Source organism: Oryctolagus cuniculus, chromosome 9 (genome assembly GCF_051225735.1).
Source record: "Oryctolagus cuniculus isolate XC-2025 breed Fujian yellow rabbit chromosome 9, ASM5122573v1, whole genome shotgun sequence".
Lineage (NCBI taxonomy): Eukaryota > Metazoa > Chordata > Mammalia > Lagomorpha > Leporidae > Oryctolagus > Oryctolagus cuniculus.
The window spans coordinates 55,662,496-55,681,352 of NC_142875.1; the positions used below are offsets into that span (position 1 = coordinate 55,662,496).

Below are 18,857 nucleotides of genomic sequence, written 5' to 3' on the forward strand. Positions count from 1 at the left end.
AAAACTGTTCAATCTGGTTCCATCCAGCTCCCTCCTGTTCAATCTGGTTTCATCCAGTTCTGTCTGGTTCCATCTGATTCAATCTGGTTCTGTCTGGTTCTGTGTGGTTCCATCCATTTTCATCCAGTTGCATCCAGTTAAATCCACTTCCAACCAGTTCCATCTGGTTGCATCCTGTTCAATCCACTTCCAACATGTTCAAACTGGTTTCAACCAGTTCTGTCCAGTTCCATCTGGTTATGTCTGGTTCCATCTGGTTCGTTCTGGTTCCAACCTGTTCAAACCAGTTTCAACTGGTTCTGTCCAGTTCCATCTGGTTCTGTCCAGTTCCATCTGGTTTGTCTGGTTCCATCTGGTTAAATCCAGTTCAATCCGGTTCCATGCTGTTCAATCTGGTTTCATCTGGTTTTGTCCGGTTCCATCCAGTTCCTCCCTGTTCAACATGGTTCCATCCTGCTCAATTTGGTTCCATCCAGTTCATTCTGATTTCATCTGGTTCCATCCGGTTCTGTCTGGTTCCATCCGATTCATTCCAGTTCAATCTGGCTCCATCCTGTTCAAACTGGTTTCAACCGGTTCTGTCTGGTTCCATCCTGTTAAATCCAGTTCAACCTGGTTTCATCCATTTCATTCTGGTTACATCTGGTACTGTCCAGTTCCATCTGGTTCTGTCTGGTTCCATATTGTTTACTCCGGTTCCAACCTATTGAAACCAGTTTCAACTGGTTCTGTCTGGTTCCATCCAGTTCTTTCCAGTTCCATCCGGTTCATTCTGGTTCCAAGCTTATCAAACCAGTTTCAACCAGCTCTGTCCAGTTGGACAGTTCACTCCAGTTCCATCCTGTTCAAATTGGGTTCATCCAATTTTGTCCTGTTCCATCTGGTTCCATCTGATTCAATCTGGTTCCATCCTGCTCCATCCATCTCAATCCAGTTCCATCCTGTTCAATCTGGTTCCATCTGGTTTCTGTCTGCTTTAAAGCAGTTTCATCCGGTTCTGTCTGGTTCCATCCTGTTCAATCCAGTTCCATCTGGTTCTGTCCAGTTCCATCCATTTCCATCCTGATCAATTCGGTTCCATCCAATTACATCCTGTTCATTCTAGTTCCAACCTGCTCCCCTGTTCAAACTGGTTCCATCTGGTTCACTCTGGTTCCATCCTGTTCAAACAGGTTTCATCTAGTTCTGTCCAGTTTCATCCTGTTCCTTCTGATTCAATCTGGTTCCATCAGGTTCCATCCACTTCCATCCAGTTCCATTGGGTTATGTCTGGTTCCATCCTGTTCAATCCAGTTTCTTCTGGTTCCATCTGTTCAATCTGGTTCCATTTGGTCCTGTGCCTCCATATGAATTTCAGCATCATTTTTTCCAGATCTGAGAAGAAGGTCTTTAGTATCTTGATTGGTATTGCATTGAATGTATAAATTGCTTTTGGGAGAATGGACATTTTGATGATACTGATTCTTCCAATCCATGAGCATGGAAGATTTTTCCATTTTTTGGTATCCTCTTCTATTTCTTTCTTTAAGGTTTTGTAATTTTCATCGTAGAGATCCTTAACGTCCTTGGTTAAGTTTATTCCAAGGTATTCGATTGTTTTTGTAGCTATTGTGAATGGGATTGATCTTAGAAGTTCTTCCTCAGCCATGGCATTGCCTGTGTATACAAAGGCTGTTGATTTTTGTGCATTTATTATATCCCAAGACTTTACCCAACTCTCTGTGAGTTCCAATAGTCTCTTAGTGAAATCTTTTGGATCCCCTCTCAATAGCATTGTCATCTGCAAAGAGGGATAGTTTGACTTCTTTTCTAATTTCCTCTGGTTCTGTTCATTCAGGAGCATGTTCATTCTCCCCATGTTTTCATATGCTCTAGGGATTCCTGAGTTGTTGACTTCCAGCTTCCAGTGGTCAGAGAGGATGCATGGCATGATTTTGGTTTTTTTGAATTTGCTGAGATTCCCTTTATGGCCTAGCCTGTGGTCAATCCTAGAGAATGTTCCATGCACTGGAGAGAAAAGTGTGTAGTCTGTGGCCGTAGGGTGGAAGGTTCTGTAGTTATCTGCTAGGTCTATTTGCTCTATGGTGTCAGTTAACTCTGATGTTTCCTGGCTGATTTTCTGTCTGGTTGTTGTGTCCATTGCTGAAAGTGGGGTGTTAAAGTTCCCCGTTACTATTGTATTGGAGTCTAAGTCTCTTTCTGTGTCTGCTAGCATAGCTTTTAAACAGCCAGGTGCCCTGTAAGTGCACATATATTTGTAATAGTCACATCTTCCTGTTGAATTGATGCTTTAATCATTACATAGTGCCCTTCTTTGTCTAATAGTTTTTGTGTTAAAGTCTGTTTAGTCTGAAATTAGGATGACCACACCAGCTCTTTTTGGGTTTTTGTTTGCATGGATCATCTTTTTCCATCCTTTCTCTTCCAGTCTGTGTGTGTCTTTGTTGGTCAGGTGTGTTCTTGTAGGCAGTGAATAGGTAGGTTTTCTTTTCCAATGCATTCAGCTAGTCTGTGTCTTTTAAGTGGGGAGTTGAGACCGTTTACATTCAGTGTGACTTGCTAAATACCGTCCTTGTCCTGCCATGCTTCCTTAAATAATCCTGGTTATGTATTTTGGATTTCATTTGCACTTTTTCTGGATCATTTTCTGCATTCATCTTTTTTGTAGTGATGTTCCTGTTTCGGTGTTTCTGTGTTTCTGTGTGTAACACATCCTTGAGCATGTTTTGTGGGCCTGGGCAAGTCCTTATTTCTCCTTTAATCATAAATGAGAGTTTTGCAGGGTTCAGTATTCTGGGTTGAAAGTTCTTTCTTTCTCTAGGACTTGGACTATGTCTCACCGTGGTCTCCTTGGCTCTAGGGTTTGCAATGAGAAGTCCGGGGTGAGTCTATTTGGGTTCCTCTGAATGCGCTCTGTCATTTCTCTCATGCACATTTGAGACCTGTTCTTTGTGGTTTACTGAGCTGAGTTTGGCCATGATGAGCTGTGGTGGGGATCATTCCTGGTGCTGTCTACAGGGAGCTCTGTGCATTTCTTGTGCTTGGACATCTCTTTCATCACCAGATTGGGGAAGTTCTCTCTATTATCTCATTACGAAGGTCTAAGAGGGTCTTCTGATCCCTTCTCTCTTTCCACACCTTCTGTAGGTCCCAGGTTCTGTAAGCTGGATCGTTTGATGGAATCTTGTAAATCTCCAACTGTGATTTTTAATTTTCCAGTTTCTTTTTCTATCTGGTTTGACTGTATTAACTCTGGAAGTTTGTCTTCTAGCTCTGATATTATTTCTGTTTCTTCTATTCTATTGCTAAGAACTTCCACTGCATTTTTTATTTGGTCTATTGAATTCTTCATTTCCAGTATTTCATTCTGGCTTTTCTTTAAAGTCCCAATTTCTTGGGAGTGCTTTTCATTTAGATTGTGAATTTATTTCTGATTCTTTCTAAGTAACCTATTAATTTTCTGAATTCCCTTTCTGGCATACCCTCGATCTCTTCTTCTTCAGCCTCCATTGTTAAGATTTGCATTGTTCCTTTGGCGAGTTCCTGAGTTCTTCCTATTATTCAGAACTTTCCCATTGTTTTCTGCATTGGTTGGTTTCATGTTCAGTTGATTTCCCCGCTATGAGCTGTTGTGTCTGTGTGGTTCACATGGAAGCTTGCAGCCCCACCCTGGAGCCCTGTTTAATTCTGGACTTGATGGAGGCGGGTCCAGGGTAGGTGCAGGAAGCCCCCTCCTCACTGGGCCTGGAATGAAATCTGTCCAACCTGTGCCATTGCCTTGCTTGAAGCACTAAGATTCCAATGACCTCAGGCTGACGGTACAGCCTGTCTTAGTCCAGTTGTATCTTCTGTGTTCACTTAAATGCTACATATTGATTAATTAAACATAAAATTGGCAGCAGAGTTGCATTTTAGACTTTGTACTTACTGCAACAAAACATTTTATGCATTTGCTTCTGAAAAATTTTGATCCAATAAAAACAAAACCATGAATATCTAAGAATGAAGTTACTTTAAGAAGTTCATGAAGAACCCAATTATAAAGAAGCATAGAATTCAAAAATGTTTGCTTCAAAAGAAACAGATCTTTGACTTCCCCTTTCCCACAAATATTTTGGAATATTTATTCTTGTAGTATAAATACCAATAAAATAACTGAGTAAATACCGATTTAACTAATACGAAACTCCAGTTATCTTATTGCATATTACTCACACTTTTTATTCTATGTTCCCATAAGTGTAATTTTATATTTGCTTTTGAGACAGTATGTATCAGAAATGTTCTATAGAACACATTAATTGTAAATGAAGCATACTTTCTCAAAATTACACTTTATTCCACTGCAGATCGAGATTTGCCTGCAGAAAACAGACAGCTATTATTCAAATTTTCTTTTAGTGAATCCAATAAAAGCGAATTTCCCAGGACGTCAGCTGGGCAGCCCGTTTGTTCCGTCACACACACAAGGAAGACTGGAAGCTTAAGTCCACTCGTCCTTGTCATTTTAAACGGGGCACAGGGTAGGTCAGATGCTCACGAAGGCCTCATCGTAGACGTGCTGGCCACCGTAAGTCCCCAGCCGTCCAGATAAGACCGTCAGGGAGCGCCCACGTGACTGCGAGGACAGCGCGTCCCCCTGCACCTGCCCGGCCCTGCAAGAGGGGACGCAGCTCTCGCTGAGGACAGCGCCAGGCTCTCCGTGTCTGTCCCCGACGGAACCTCCCACCACTGTTCCCACGGCCGCATGTGAAGCCTCAGGAAATGTGGGAGTTAAGAGAATTGTCATTCGTGGGGAACACCTTCAAAATCCATTCTCCTGGGCTGCGAAGAGCGGGCTCCTTGGAGCCCTGCGCCCTTCAGCCTGAAGCCGGGGATCACACGATGGAGCCTGGAGCAGCTCCTGCACAGCAGTCTGTAGATGGGAGTTCGCCTCCCCACCCCCAGGTTCGCCTTCTCTCTGCATCTGCTAAGGAAGCTCCCTTCTCCGGGCCCATAGACTGATTTTTCCATCAGGGAGAAAACCTGCTGGGGTTTGTGGGAACGCACATGGTGTGCGTTTTTGCTGACTCCGTTGTCCACCCACAGCATGGCCTAGCCGCCCAGCACCACAGTCGGGACTGCTCACGGCTCACAGGGGTGCGATAGGGAGGCGTTTCCACGTAGGCAGAAAGCACACCTGTGTTCGACTGACTGAGGATTGTCTCGCGTGCGGTTTGCATAGCTGAAGTCCTACAGAAGATTTGCGATGTGAATGTAGTGCTTTTTGCTTTGTTGTGACCGTGTAAGGAAACCATGAGTAGCTACAGGAATGCATGAGCGAGCACGCAATCAAGTTTCAGTCCTTTCCAGCAACAAAACAATGTCTGCCGTCCTTGGTGCGAATGTCTTCACCCCCACTGGACAGCCGTGGGCATCTTTAAGAAGTTACCTGGTGAAAGAAATAATGTGGGCGTGCTCGCTTCGGCAGCACATGTACTAAAATTGGAAGAAATAAAGTGGGGAAAATAAGTAATATTTAAAAAGATTAGGGAGGCAGAGAACAGGGTAGAGCAGAAGTGAAGACGAGCAAGGATACAAAGTCAGAAACCTTCCTAGGATGAGGGAAAGAACTCACCATTATCACCGCAAAGGACAGTGAACGTGGAGATGACTACAGCTGAACTCCAGACCCAGAACCAGTCGTAGGGAAGTCACACGTAACCTGCCGGTCCCCATTCAGGAAAAGTCAGGTTGACCCGGTTCCCTGTAGCAATCAATATCCAGAGATGCTCCAGCGTGTATACCAACGTCTGATGAGGACAGTAAGACTACAGATGTGCAGCCAGTCAAGTCAGTGGTGCTGCAGACATGGAGGTGTAAGCTGCATGTAGAAGACCTCGAAGATACTGCAGCAGAGACTGACTCTCACAACGGGATAAAGAAGACACGACTAGCGGACTAAAATCCACATAAAACAAAAGAAAAGAAAGCGAGAAGTTGACATTAGGGAAGAAAACCCATTAAAGAACAGTGAGAAGCGTTTGTTCAAGAAAAGGTTGATGCAAAGCTAAGCAATTGTGGAGGCTAAAGATCGTAAAGTTGAATGTGAGGGCTGTGATGTTATAGAGAAGCCGCATAGAAAAATAATATAATACAGACTAATGCATTGGAAAAATCCATCATCATCTGGTAAGGATCGAAGACAGGGTTTGTGGCTTGAGTTGCAGTGGTTGAGTTGGCACTTGGGACATCGTGCCCAGTGTTAGAGGGCCTGGTTCAAGTTCTGCATACTCTGCCTACGACTCTAGCATCTCGCTAATGCACGGCAAGGGACGCAGCAGGTGATCACGTAAGCGTTTGCTTCCCTGCTGCCCACGTGGGAGACCCAGACGAGATTCTCGGCTCCTAACTCTGGCTTGGCCTAGTCCGAGGAGCTGTTGCAGATCTTTGGGGAATGAGCCAAGCGTTGGAAGCTTTCTTTGTGTCTCTGCCTTTCAAATAAAATGAAAATAATTAAATTACAAAAAAATCATTTTGTCTGGCATAGAATTGTATAGCTGAATAAAAGGTATCACACTTAGTTATGAAACTAGAAATAGCGTGGTTATTGTCAGGAAATAGAAAGGAGGCCCATGATCCCGGATGCAATTTAGCTTTGTTCTGGGAGTACAAGCAAGAGTAATCATGGATGGAAGAAATAAGAAATATATTTTAAAGGCTAAAAGATAAGTTTAATACTTAAGGAAATTATAGGGGCTGGCGCTGTTGCATAGCTGGTAAAGCTGCAGCCAGCAGTACAGGCATCCCATATGGGTGCTGGTTCAAGTCTCGGCTGCTCCTCTTCCAGTCCACCTCTGTGCTATGGCCTGAGAAAGCAGTGGAAGATGGCCCAAGCCCTTGGGCCCCTGCACCCACGTGGGAGACCTGGCAAGGCTCCTGGCTCCTGGCTTGATTGGCGCAGCTCCAGCCTTTGTAGCCATCTGGGGAGTGAACCAGCAGATGGAAGACTTTCTCTCTCTCTCTCTCTCTACCTCTCTCTCTCTGCCTCTCTGTAACTCTGCCTTTCAAATAAATAAATAAATCTTACAAAAAAAAGAATAACTTTGAACAGCCTTTGTCTCAACTGTTGAGGAACAGCTTTTTTTGTGTGTGCAGATTGTTGAACTCTTTACTTAGTATAGAGTTGGTCTTCTGTGTATAAAGCTAATTGAGAATGGGTCTTAGTGGAGATTGGGACTGGGAATGGGAGAGGGAGGAGGAGGGTGGGAGAGTGGGTGGGAGGGCGGGTATGGTGGGAGGAATCACTATATTCCTAAAGCTGTACTTATGAAATGCATGAAGTCTGTATTCCTTAAATAAAAGGTTTTTTTGGGTGGAAATAAAATAAAATAAAAAAGTATTTTATAAACTCTGAAGCACTCTGAGATAAAATATGATTATTTTGCTTACATTGTTGATAAAATAGTTTATTCTAGGCCAGTGACAATCTCTACCTTTCACGTTAGTTAGCCTTCTTGAGGCACTGCAATCAGAAGTATCAGCAGGAAGTGAAAACCAAACAGTTTCTTTGCCAATCAAAACAGAACAAAAAAGAGAAAGAATTTCACTTAGTTTGTTAGGAAACTGTCTCATTAACCTACACTGAATTTCCTTTCAAACAAATCTTGTAAGTTATAGGAATAACTTTTCAAATTTTACTCCAGTTAAATACTGTGCAAATTCCATTATGTTAGATAAGTCCCTTCATCTTTGGTACTATCAGTGATAAACGTTGAATAAAACCTCCTTGCAAATTAGCACACTGCAATTAATTGTTAAACAGAAACTCAGCTTGGGCAAATCAATAACAGTCAACAGAAAAATCAAGATCAAGCAGATGTCAAAGTTTAATATTAAGAAAATTTGCATTTATACATTTTCAATCAATAGTTTGCGAGATAGAGAATCCTGCCCAACAGCATTTCCAAATGTCTCATGGATACCAGCTTAACTTCTTGGAACTTTAAATAAAATGATTTTGATGGCTCAACGCAACTCCAGTACTGTGGGGTCAAATTCATCCTCTACACATTCCTGTAGTTGTTAAACTTAGCAAAATTTAAAATGCCGGACATAAACAGACTGAAGTTCATCCCTTGATCCACAGAATATATGAAAAGATGCACTTGCCCTTGACCATTCACCAAAGCTGCAAATTTTTTTTTGTCCTTGGTCTCAAGACATCAAAAAAGTTAATTTATTGACCCAAAAGGAACATTTTGAAAAACAGCACACTGTATTTTTGAATGAGCTGATTACATTTTCAATCTTCCATTATAGAATGTTATTATTTTTGCCTAATGAAAACAATGAAGACAAGTTGGTAATGGAATGCAAAACTTCTTGAAGGTAAATGATTATTTTTATGACTGTCCAACAAAATTCTCTTTAGGAACACATAATTCATTTTGAATATTCTCTTGTTACACATGCCACTATTGAAGTGATGCATTACCCAAGAATAAAGTAGTTTTTCTTAGAATGTTCTTTTTTATTGGTTTTAAAATTAATTTAATGTATTTGAGAGGTGGGAGGAGAGAGAGAGAGAGAGAGAGAGAGAGAGAGAATCTACTGGTTTCGTTCCCCAGATGCTTGTGATAGCCAGTACTGGCCCAATGTGTGTGGTAGGAGTCGATCACTTGAGACATCACAGCTGGTTCCCGGGGTCTGCATTAGCAGGAATCTGGTGTCGGGAGTGCGGCCGTGACTCAGATCAGCGCTCTCATACAGAACGTGGGTTTATGAAATGCTCCAATGCTGCAATAATAAGCTCTTAAGAAAGAAACCCATAAAGAAGGACTGTAAGATAGTGAAGAAGGAAGGAAACTGAGAGGATAAAGGAGTGATGGGGGGATAGAGGGAGAGGGAAAGAAGAAACCGTCAATTCCCTATTGCTTGATGCCCAGTGATAAGAATACAACTCTCCCAGGTTTCAGCGCAGGCACCATCTACCAGTTCCCTAAAATCACTTCCAGAAATTATTTTTTTCAATGTGTTGAGTGCTATCCATGTGTCCTCAGGAAGATCAACCCATAAAACACAAGCTTGTATTTCTCTCTCTGGTTAATTTTAAAGTAGTAAAATATAGGATCCTTGTCTAAAAAACTGTGTCTTTATGGGCAGACAAGATTCATTTACCCAAAACTATTGAAGAATGAAGATTTTTTTTAAAGCATTCCAAATGTTAGATGGCGTCAACCATTTCCTTTTATCCAATTCAGAAAAGGGAGAAACCCACCAGGCTGGATTGTTCAGGAGGTTTTTGACACAGGGGGTGGCTGACACTTTAAGGCTTGGGTAGCAAGTGAGTGATGGGAGATGGAGCTGCTTCCCAGGCGCTGATGGGAGGCCCTGCCTTCCTGGCAGAGGACGGTGCAGATAAGGTGTCTGTAGCCCTCACTCCCCTTTATGACTCAGCACTCTCTCTCATAATTCCAGAACGGACTTAAACTCTCTGATTCGAACTTGTAACCTCCTGTGTTTGTGTTGCACATACACAGTCAGCATCACCTTCAGCCACCTAATTAAATCTTCCGTTCGGTGCAGATAGAATTTCATTCCAGTAATTCCCCATTTAGGGGCTGACGTTAGATGAGAGCCAGCGTTATGATTCTATATGAAATTATTTCCATGACTTGTTATAATATTGACTTTTGGTTGTTGTGCAATAAATAATAATATACAACAAATATTTCTCAGTCTTTTTCCATGCCACAATCTTCATAAGGAGAAAACACCCAACTGAAGCTTCCCAGGCTACAGTTTTCACATAATGTGTTGGTAACTATGGGATGTATTAAATCAGCAACAAAATTGATATGGCTAATTTGAATATTACTCAGGTTTGTGTTTACCCTTGTCCATCTCAAAGGCAAAGAATCAAAAGCAACATGAAATGGATTGGTTTTAATATTTTTTCCCAAGAGAGATGGAGGTTTCTTGTCCTTTATTGAAGAAAAATTATTGAAGGCGAGGGTTAAATTGAGTTATCTGTCCCTCTTTATAAGAGAGGATATTATCAGTGAAGGAGAATAAAATGAAAATAATTTTCTAAATGTGTTAATTATCCATTATTAGCTACTGCTTCAAATTATCACTTAGAAATTTGAAATTGTATGGGTATTATAAAGTGAATTGTGTAGATTATGACAAAGCCCACACTTTTGGGTTGGTGGGTTCAATAAAGCTTGGAATTTGAAGCAGAATATTGAACAGGGGGGCTGGTACTGTGATGTAGCAGGTTAACACCCTGGCCTGATGCACTGGCATCCAATATGGGCGTTGGTTCTAGTCCCGGCGGCTCCTCTTCTGATCCAGCTCTCTGCTATGGCCTGGAAAAGCAGTATAAGATGGTCTAAGTGCTTGGGCTCCTGCACCTGCATGGGAGATCAGAAAGAGGCTCCTGGCTCCTGGCTTCGGATTGGCATAGCTCCAGCCATCGTGGTCATCTGGGGAGTGGACCAGAGGGTGGAAGACCTCTCTCTCTCTCTCTCTCTCTCTCTGTCTTTCTCTCTCCCTGCCTCTCTGTAACTCTACCTTTCAAATAATAATTAAATAATTTTTTTTTTTAAAAAAGAACATTGAACAGGTAAGTGCTTATTTGGTTCAGTCTTGAATTTCACTAGTAGATAATTATTGGAACAAATAGCCAACTCTTCACCTTATAAAATCTATGAAAGATGTTCAATATTATTTGCCATTAGGTTCCTAAAAATTGAACCATAATGAGATGCTTTAATACTCATTGGGAGAGCTACAATGTAAAATAGAGATAATAAAAAATGCAGGTGAGGGTGTGAAAAATGGACCTCCTGTAAATTGCTGAAGGAATGACATGACTGTCATTTAAAATAGTTGGAAGTTTTTTAGTAAGAACTAACCTTACTATGCAGAACTGGCACTCATGGGCATTTATTTCAGAGAGACGTAAACTTCTCTTTATACAAAAATCTATACACTGATGTTCTAATATTTCTAATGCAAGTATCTGGCAAACAACCTCAATATTCTTCAACAAATGAATGATTAAACTAATTGTGGTACATTCATATAATGGGATAGTACTTAACATTAAAAAAGAATAACTTAGCCTAGTCATATACACACTAACTCGTATAGATCTCAAGAATGTTGTGATGGTAAAGAAAGCCCATAAAATTATAATATACTGCATTATTCTATTTATATGAGATCCCCCAAGAGGCAAAATTATAGGGATGGAAGTCAAATTTGTAGAGCATGGGTTGACAGGGAAAAAAGGTGGTCATGGTTATAAGGAGATGATATGAGGGATGCTTGCACTCATGGCACAGTCCTGTGTCTGGATGGTGCTGGTGTTCATAAGAATATACACATCGAAGGGAGGGCATGGGGTTATGCACACATACGAATGGGCGTATGTAAAAGCTGGTGAGATTTGAATGAAGGGTGCAGATGTGCCAATGTCAATTTCTGGTTATTATACTGTACTGCAGTTATACAGATGTCTAATTCGGATAGTTGGGGGGAAATGCATGGGACCTCTGAATTATTTTTATAAATCTCTTTGAAACTATGATTATATCAAAATGAAAAAGAAATCACTGCACCTGGGACATAGAACCCTATAAACATCTTCCTGTTGGGCTTATGGAAACGCTGGTGGGGCTTTGACAAGATGACGCTCTCTCTCATAGCATGAATCACATAAGAAGGCTGATGTGCAGCGTTTCCACCTCATTCTGTGGCCCATGAACTGGGAGGGGAGAACGGAAGAAAGTGTTTGAGAAAGGACTTTGGTGCCACTTCTGATTCAGGATTCAGGATGGAGGTCTTTTTGAGAAATTCACCAAGAAAAAAATCAACCTAGCGGAGCAAGAAGATGTATATGTGTTTGGGTTTATTAGGGTTGCAACCTGGGAGGCAAACTCTCCAAGCTGTCTTGAATACATGCTCTGATGTTTCATAATGCGGTAGCCGATTTTCTCTATCTCTCCCTGTCTTCTTTTTTAAAAGACTTATTTATTTATTTGAAAGGCAGCATTACAGAGAGGCAGAGGTAGAGACAGAAAAAGAGAGAGAAGTCTTCCATCTGCTGGTTCACTCCCCAGATGGTCACAATGAATGGCTGGAGCTGGGCCAATCTGAAGCCAGGAGCCAGGAGCCAAGAGGGTGCAGGGGCTCAAGCACCTGGGCCATCTTCTACTGCTTTCCCAGGCCACAGCAGAGAGCTGGATCAGAAGTGGAGCAGCCAGGACTCGAACCAGTGCCCTTATGGGATGCTGGGCTCTAGCAGGTGGCAGCTTTACCCACTATGCCACAGTGCCAACTCCCTCCCTCCCATCTGCTCTCCCAGGCTCTGGTAACAGCCACTGTACTCTAAACTCCATGAGATCATCATTTTAGATTCTTTATATAGGTGAGATCATGCGGTTGGTTTTGTAGTTTAATTGCGTGAGAGTTGCTAATTACATCTCTTATCAAGAATGTGATGGTGATCGATGCAATAAGAGTTTGCAAATAAAGGACTGGGCACAGTCTAAGGAAGCAAAAGTGACAACCTCACGCGTTATTGCAAAGGCTAGTGACGGTTCAGTTTCTCGTCTGCAATTGCTTTCGGATGGTATTTCAGTGTGGTTGGAAGATATGTTTGCGACAATTAAATCTTCAGCTTTCCTGACTTCTGCTGATTGTTCTGTATCTGCTTGAGGGGAATGTGGACTCTGCTGCGGGTGGTGGAGTGCCCTGAACAGGTTGGTACAGGGAAAGACCTTCATCAGGCAGCCTAACTAGAGCTTCTGGTAACCTTGCATATGGCTGTGTCTTCCTTGAATGTGTGAACAGAGAGGCCTAGTTAGAGGAGTTTTCTGGTTTCATTATTTTTTTCAGGAGCTCCCCATCTCTTACTCCCTCTGTGCCTGTCTACCCAGAATTAGTTGAACACTGGGTTTTCAGTGATGTCAGACAATTTGCATGCTGGGTCCCGTAAGAGAGCTGGGCTAACAGAAATTTGTTCCTTGGGAATCCCTTTGTTGGAAAAATGAAGTCAGTAAGGGCACCTCACCTTCATGCCGATAGAACTATGCAATTCAGCAGGCCTAGAATTCCACCTAGGACACAGCTCTGCTATGTGACTAATGCCTGTCACTACTTCTGTCAGCACATATAAGGTTCTGGGGGCAGAGCTGAGTGTGTATCTTCAGAGGCAGGGACTCTGTATGCTAGCCCACTCCCATGAGCAAATGTTGACCCTCGGTGTGCTTGCCTCGCTGAGCAATGGAAGAGGTGTGAATCTGCACTCAATTCAGTCATTCTTCGCCCAAATCTGAACCTGTTCTTCCTGGAGCTGGGCCCCTGCATTACAATTGCATAGTCAGCAGCATTCGTTTCTGACCAGGATGGAGCCGTCTGTTCCACCAGCGGGTAGGACCCAGGGTAACAGGCTATTAGCAGGTGGTGCTTCATGGCTATAGCCTTGTTTGCCTGGGCACCCTGCCCCCACACCTAGTAGTGAGCCAAATGATGGTTCTCCCATCTGCACGGAGCAAGACGATGCCTGGACTGTGGTAAGTCACAGCGGGGGGCTTTATCACTGCCTGGGGGTGGGGGGGGGGGCAGACAGCAATGCTGTCTGTGCACTTTCAGCAAAGCATTGAGAGAATTGTTTTTGTTCCATTGTGTAGATGATGGGATGGTAACCTGTGATTCTCTTGCAGATTTGGAAGCAGCTATGCCATTCAAATTCATGTGGCTGGGGAGTCCACAACTCCAGAATGCAGGAGGTATCTGGTCAGGTAAGATGAAGGTCGTTTCTGAGGCAACTAGAGACAAAAGTTAGCCTTACTTTGTCATTGTGCTGGGCTTTGCGGCTGGCTGCAAACACCTGATGGAGTGGGCACACAGCTTTGCAACAGTAAGCAGCCAATTGGCTTGCTGGGTGTGCACCAAGTTACCTATCAGTTCTCCAATGGGACTAAGTTAGAGTGACTTCACTCACTGGCAGAAACTGGTTGGAAGGACAGACTTCCTGAGATCCACTTTGGAACACAGCTGAACCCATGTGAAGACACTCGATGGGAACAGTACAATAAATCCTGGCCATGGCTGGGGTACGCTTCATGGGACAGTCTAGGTGGGCTTTCATCACATGCTCACTTACAGCTTGCTGCTGAGGCTTATTTGTCGATGTGGAGTTTGAATACAATATTCCACACTCCTCCCAGAAGGATTCTCCCAGGAGGTATCTCACACACAGATTAGGAGGTGAGGAATGGAGAGTTGGGAGAATGGAGTCAGTCGGGCTCCCTTAGCTTCAAGCTGATAGGGGCTGTCACTGTGGCCCAGTGGGTTAAGCTGCCACCTGTGCTGCTGGCATCCCATATGGGTGTTGGTTGGAGTCCTGGCTGCTACAATTCTGACCCGGCTCCCTGCTATGGCCTGGGAAAGCAGCAGAAGATGACCTTAGTGCTTAGGTCCCTAACGTGGAAGACTGGGATCTAGTTCCAGCTTCCTGGATGTGGCCTGGTCCAGTCCTAGTCATTGTGGCCATTTAGGGAATGAAGCCGCAGATGGAAGATCTCACTTTCTCACCCTCATTCTCTCTCTGTAATTCTGCCTTTGGAATAAACATGAAGTAAATCTGAAAAAAAAAAAAAAAGAATTCTGCAAGTCAGCAAGTCCAGAAATGATATAATTTTGTTGTGTAACCATTGGGCTGCTTACCACTCTTGTCTGTAGGCATAGATAGGACAGTGGGGCCATAGCTGAGTGTGGCCCCCCAGAGGCAGGTGTCGTGTGTGTGCGTGCACGTGTGTGTGTGTGTGTGCACATGTGCATGCACGCACTCGCCCAACACCACAAATCCAGGCAGACCTCCTATGTGCTCGCCCAGCACCAGAGGAAGCAGTCGGAATCTGCAGTTGGCTCTGGGGTTCTTCAGCCTATCTGAATCTGCACCTGTTCTTTCTGGAGCCGAGCTCTGGCATCACACCCTGGAAGTCAGGAACTTTAGGGAGTGGGCATTTCACCGAGCAGTTAGGATGCCATTTAGGATGTGTGCGTGTGTGAGGGACCCCGGATTCAATGCCTGCTGCCTTCCTGCTGCTGCCAACCCTAGGAGCCTCAAGTAATGGGTTTCCTACCACCTTCCTGGGAGAACTGAGCTGAGTTCCTGGCTCCTGGTGGGCACTCAGAGAGTGACTCAGAGGACGGGATCTCTGTGTCTGTCTCTGTTTGTCTCTGTCTCTGTCTCTGTCCTTTCTCTTTCTGTTTCTCTGCCTCTCAGATGAGTATAATTTTAAAAATCCAAAATTCGTAAGAAAAAAGAAGCAGCTGGGACTTTAGCTGTGCTGCCACTGTTTTCTTTCTTCTCCTGAGTTGGAGGCCAGCAGACTGTGTCTGCCTCTCCCCACTGCTCCGCGTGTTCTGTGGAGCAGCAGCATGGTACACGGCTTCTCTTGTTTTCCCCAACGTCCCCCAGGTATCTAATATAAGCCAGTCTCCAACAGTGCTTTAAACCAGCAAGAAAGAGGGTAGTCCTCTGGGCAGCCCCATCACAAATTCACATCATAGGAAGTATGCGGCAGAGCTGCGAGTTTCATTTCAATTGTGTGAGGTTGTCCTAGGGGAGGGACCATGCACAAAGCTGTTGAAAATTTTCTTCATGGCTTTCTGATGGTGGGGTTCACAGTCGCTTGGGGTATAGGAACTTTTAACTGTTCCCTGGGTTTCTCACAAAGGGCATTGCTCTAGGTGCTTGAATTGGTGTCCTTGTAAAAACAAAACAAGGAAAGTACTAGATAATTTCATGTTAATTTTCCTTATAAGTCACCGTTATTGTTTTGATTGGTTGTCAAAGAACTATTTTCTTTTCTAACATTCAGTAATTTTTCTAATATGCTTTACTGTAGGTCATTATGGATTAACATGCTTAGTACGTAAAAAAAAAAAAAAAAAAAAACAAAACAGTGGGCAAGGTCTGGGCTTCTGATTCCAACACCTTGCTGACGTCACTGTAGATATTCTCTTGTAGCAGAAGTATCCCTAACCAGTTAGAAACACTGGAAAGAATTAAATGAAAATGCTTTCCGAGAAGGGAATGGGTCCCGGGCTGGTGTTGTGGCACAGAGAGTCAAGCCACCTCCTGCAGGGCCAGCATCCTGTGTGAGTGCCTGCTCCAGTCCTGTTACTCCACTTCCCATCCAGCTCCTTGATAATGTGTCAGAGAAAACAGTAGAAGATGGCCCAAGTGCTGTTTGGGGCTTTTGTCATTCTATGAGTCTGCAGTGTATCCTGATTCCCATGTAGGATCGTTCTCTCCTTTTTAATTCTATCAATTATTTGCAGACACTAGTCCCATCCATGCAATCCCCTTGATACTCAATCCCATCCCCCCGATCAACCATGAACTTAAACTGATCACTTTGACGTTTTCCAGATTCCTCCATCTTGTTGCAAATGACCGTGTTTCATTGTTTTTGACTGCTGTATAGTATTCTATAGAGTACATGTCCCATAATTTCTTTATCCAGTCTACTGTTGATGGGCATTTGGGTTGGTGCCAGGTCTTAGCTATTGTGAATTGAGCTGCAATAAACATTAATGTGCAGACAGCTTGTTTGTTTGCCAATTTAATTTCCTTTGGGTAAATTCCAAGGAGTGGGATGGCTGGGTTGAATGGTAGGGTTATATTCAGGTTTCTGAGGAATCTCCAGACTGACTTCCATAGTGGCTTAACCAATTTGCATTCCCACCAACAGTGGGTTAGTGTCCCTTTTTCCCCACATCTTCTGCAGCATCTATTGTTGGTAGATTTCTGAAAGTGAGCCATTCTAACTGGGGTGAGGTGAAACCTCATTGTGGTTTTGATTTGCATTTCCCTAATTGCTAGTGATCTTGAACATTTTTTCATGTGTCTGTTGGCCATTTGGATTTCCTCTTTTGAAAAATGTCTATTGAGGTCCTTGGCCCATCTCTTAAGTAGGTTGTTTGTTTTGATGTTTTGGAGTTTCTTGGTCTCTTTGTAGATTCTGGTTATTAATCCTTTATCAGTTGCATAGTTTGCAAATATTTTTCCCATTCTGTCGGTTACCCCTTCACTTTCCTGACTGTTTCTTTTGAAGTACAGAAGCTTCTCAATTTGATGCAATCCCAAATGTTAATTTTGGCTTTGACTCCCTGTGCCTCCGGGGTCTTTTCCAAGAAGTCTTTGCCAGTACCTATATCTTGCAGGGTTTCTCCAATGCTCTCTAATAATTTGATGGTGTCGGGTCGTAGATTTAAGTCTTTAATCCATGTTGAGTGAATTTTTGTGTAAGGTGAAAGGTAGGGGTCTTGCTTCATGCTTCTGCATATGGAAATCCAGTTTTCCCAGCACCATTTATTGAATAGACTGTCCTTGCTCCAGGAATTAGTTTTAGATCCTTGATCAAGTATAAGTTGGCTGTAGATGTTTGGATTGATTTCTGGTGTTTCTATTCTGTTCCATTGGTCTATCCATCTGTTTCTGTACCAGTACCATGCTGTTTTGATTACAACTGCCCTGTATATGTCATGAAATCTGGTATTGTGATGCCTCCGGCTTTGTTTTTGTTGTACAGGATTGCTTGGGCCCCTGACCCATGTGGAAGACCTGGAAGAAGATTTGGCTCCTGGCTTCAGCCTGGCTTAGCCTTTGCCATTGTGGCCATTTGGAGAGAGAACCAGCAGATAGAAGATCCCACTCTGTCTCCCCCTCTCTCTCTCTGTGATTGTGACTTACAAATACATGAATAAATCTTTAAAAAAGATGTATTTCTCCATTCGGACAAGAAATAAAATGAAATATTGAATCATGCGTTTAAACAAAATGTGTTTTCATACTGAGTTAGCTTGAGTAGGAACTCCTCCCACATTATCTATATTGATCAGGAACTTCAGAATGAATTTCCTTCTCAATAAAAATAAATATTCAGCAGCACGAGGACAGAGATGCTTGAAAACTTTATTATCTTAAAGTAAATAATGCCACAGCATGCCAGTTACAAGTATGGATGCCAGTATGTTGCTAAAGTAGATATCATTTCTCCCTGCTATTACATAATGTGCTTTGAAAAGATATTTCATCCCAGCTGTATTTCCAGAGCTTGTCTACCTGGAGGAGATAATACTTTGCTGCAAATGCACCTGGTGTGCTTTGTTCTCTCCTGCATTTTAGTAAAATAGTTCTTCTCTGCTGTCTGTCTCTGTTCTAAGTCATGTTTCTATCAACTGCTCCTGCACACTACTGCATCATAATCTTTCTATAAACTAACTTTGTTAGGACGGTACTTAGTTGAACAAATTTTCATTTATATCCTGTATTCTCTAAAACCCTCTTTTCTGATAATTTTTCTCTAGTGTTTTCCTTAAGAATAACTATACATACTCGTAGCACAGTGCCTGGAGCATTGGGCAGATGCAGTGTATATGTAGGTAGCCTACACGTCTCAGACTGAAGCTTCCATTCCAGTTAAGTCACTCTCTATGTTTCAAAAACAGGTCACACTGCCATTTCTAGAACACCTTTACCACGTTTTCTTGGGCATATAGTCTGAATCCTTTAGCGTCCAGACCAAACACCTATTTCATAGCACTTCCCACATGCAACAGCCGGGGCCATGCCCGCCAAAGCCACGGTCCCGGAATTCATCTCAGTCTTCAACATGAGCATCAGGGACTCGAGCCCTCACCACTGCTTCCCAGGATGCACCTTGGGAACACTAAACAAGATTTTAGTAACATAAAGCCATCACTTTTTTCTAATACTAATGTCTGCAATACCCAGGTAAATGTGCTACTTTAATCTTCAATCGGAAGGGGAGATTAATAAGATGAGATTA

At 43.0% G+C, this 18,857-nt stretch overlaps 1 long non-coding RNA gene across 1 annotated transcript; it reads left to right on the forward strand.

The window, feature by feature from the left end:
• Positions 1–12,552: 12,552 nt before the first annotated feature.
• On the forward strand, positions 12,553–17,854 carry LOC149124567 (uncharacterized). The gene is made up of 3 exons (XR_016213740.1): positions 12,553–12,752; positions 13,716–13,793; positions 17,598–17,854. It is a non-coding gene; the product is annotated as an uncharacterized LOC149124567 (long non-coding RNA).
• The last annotated feature ends 1,003 nt before the right edge of the window (positions 17,855–18,857 follow it).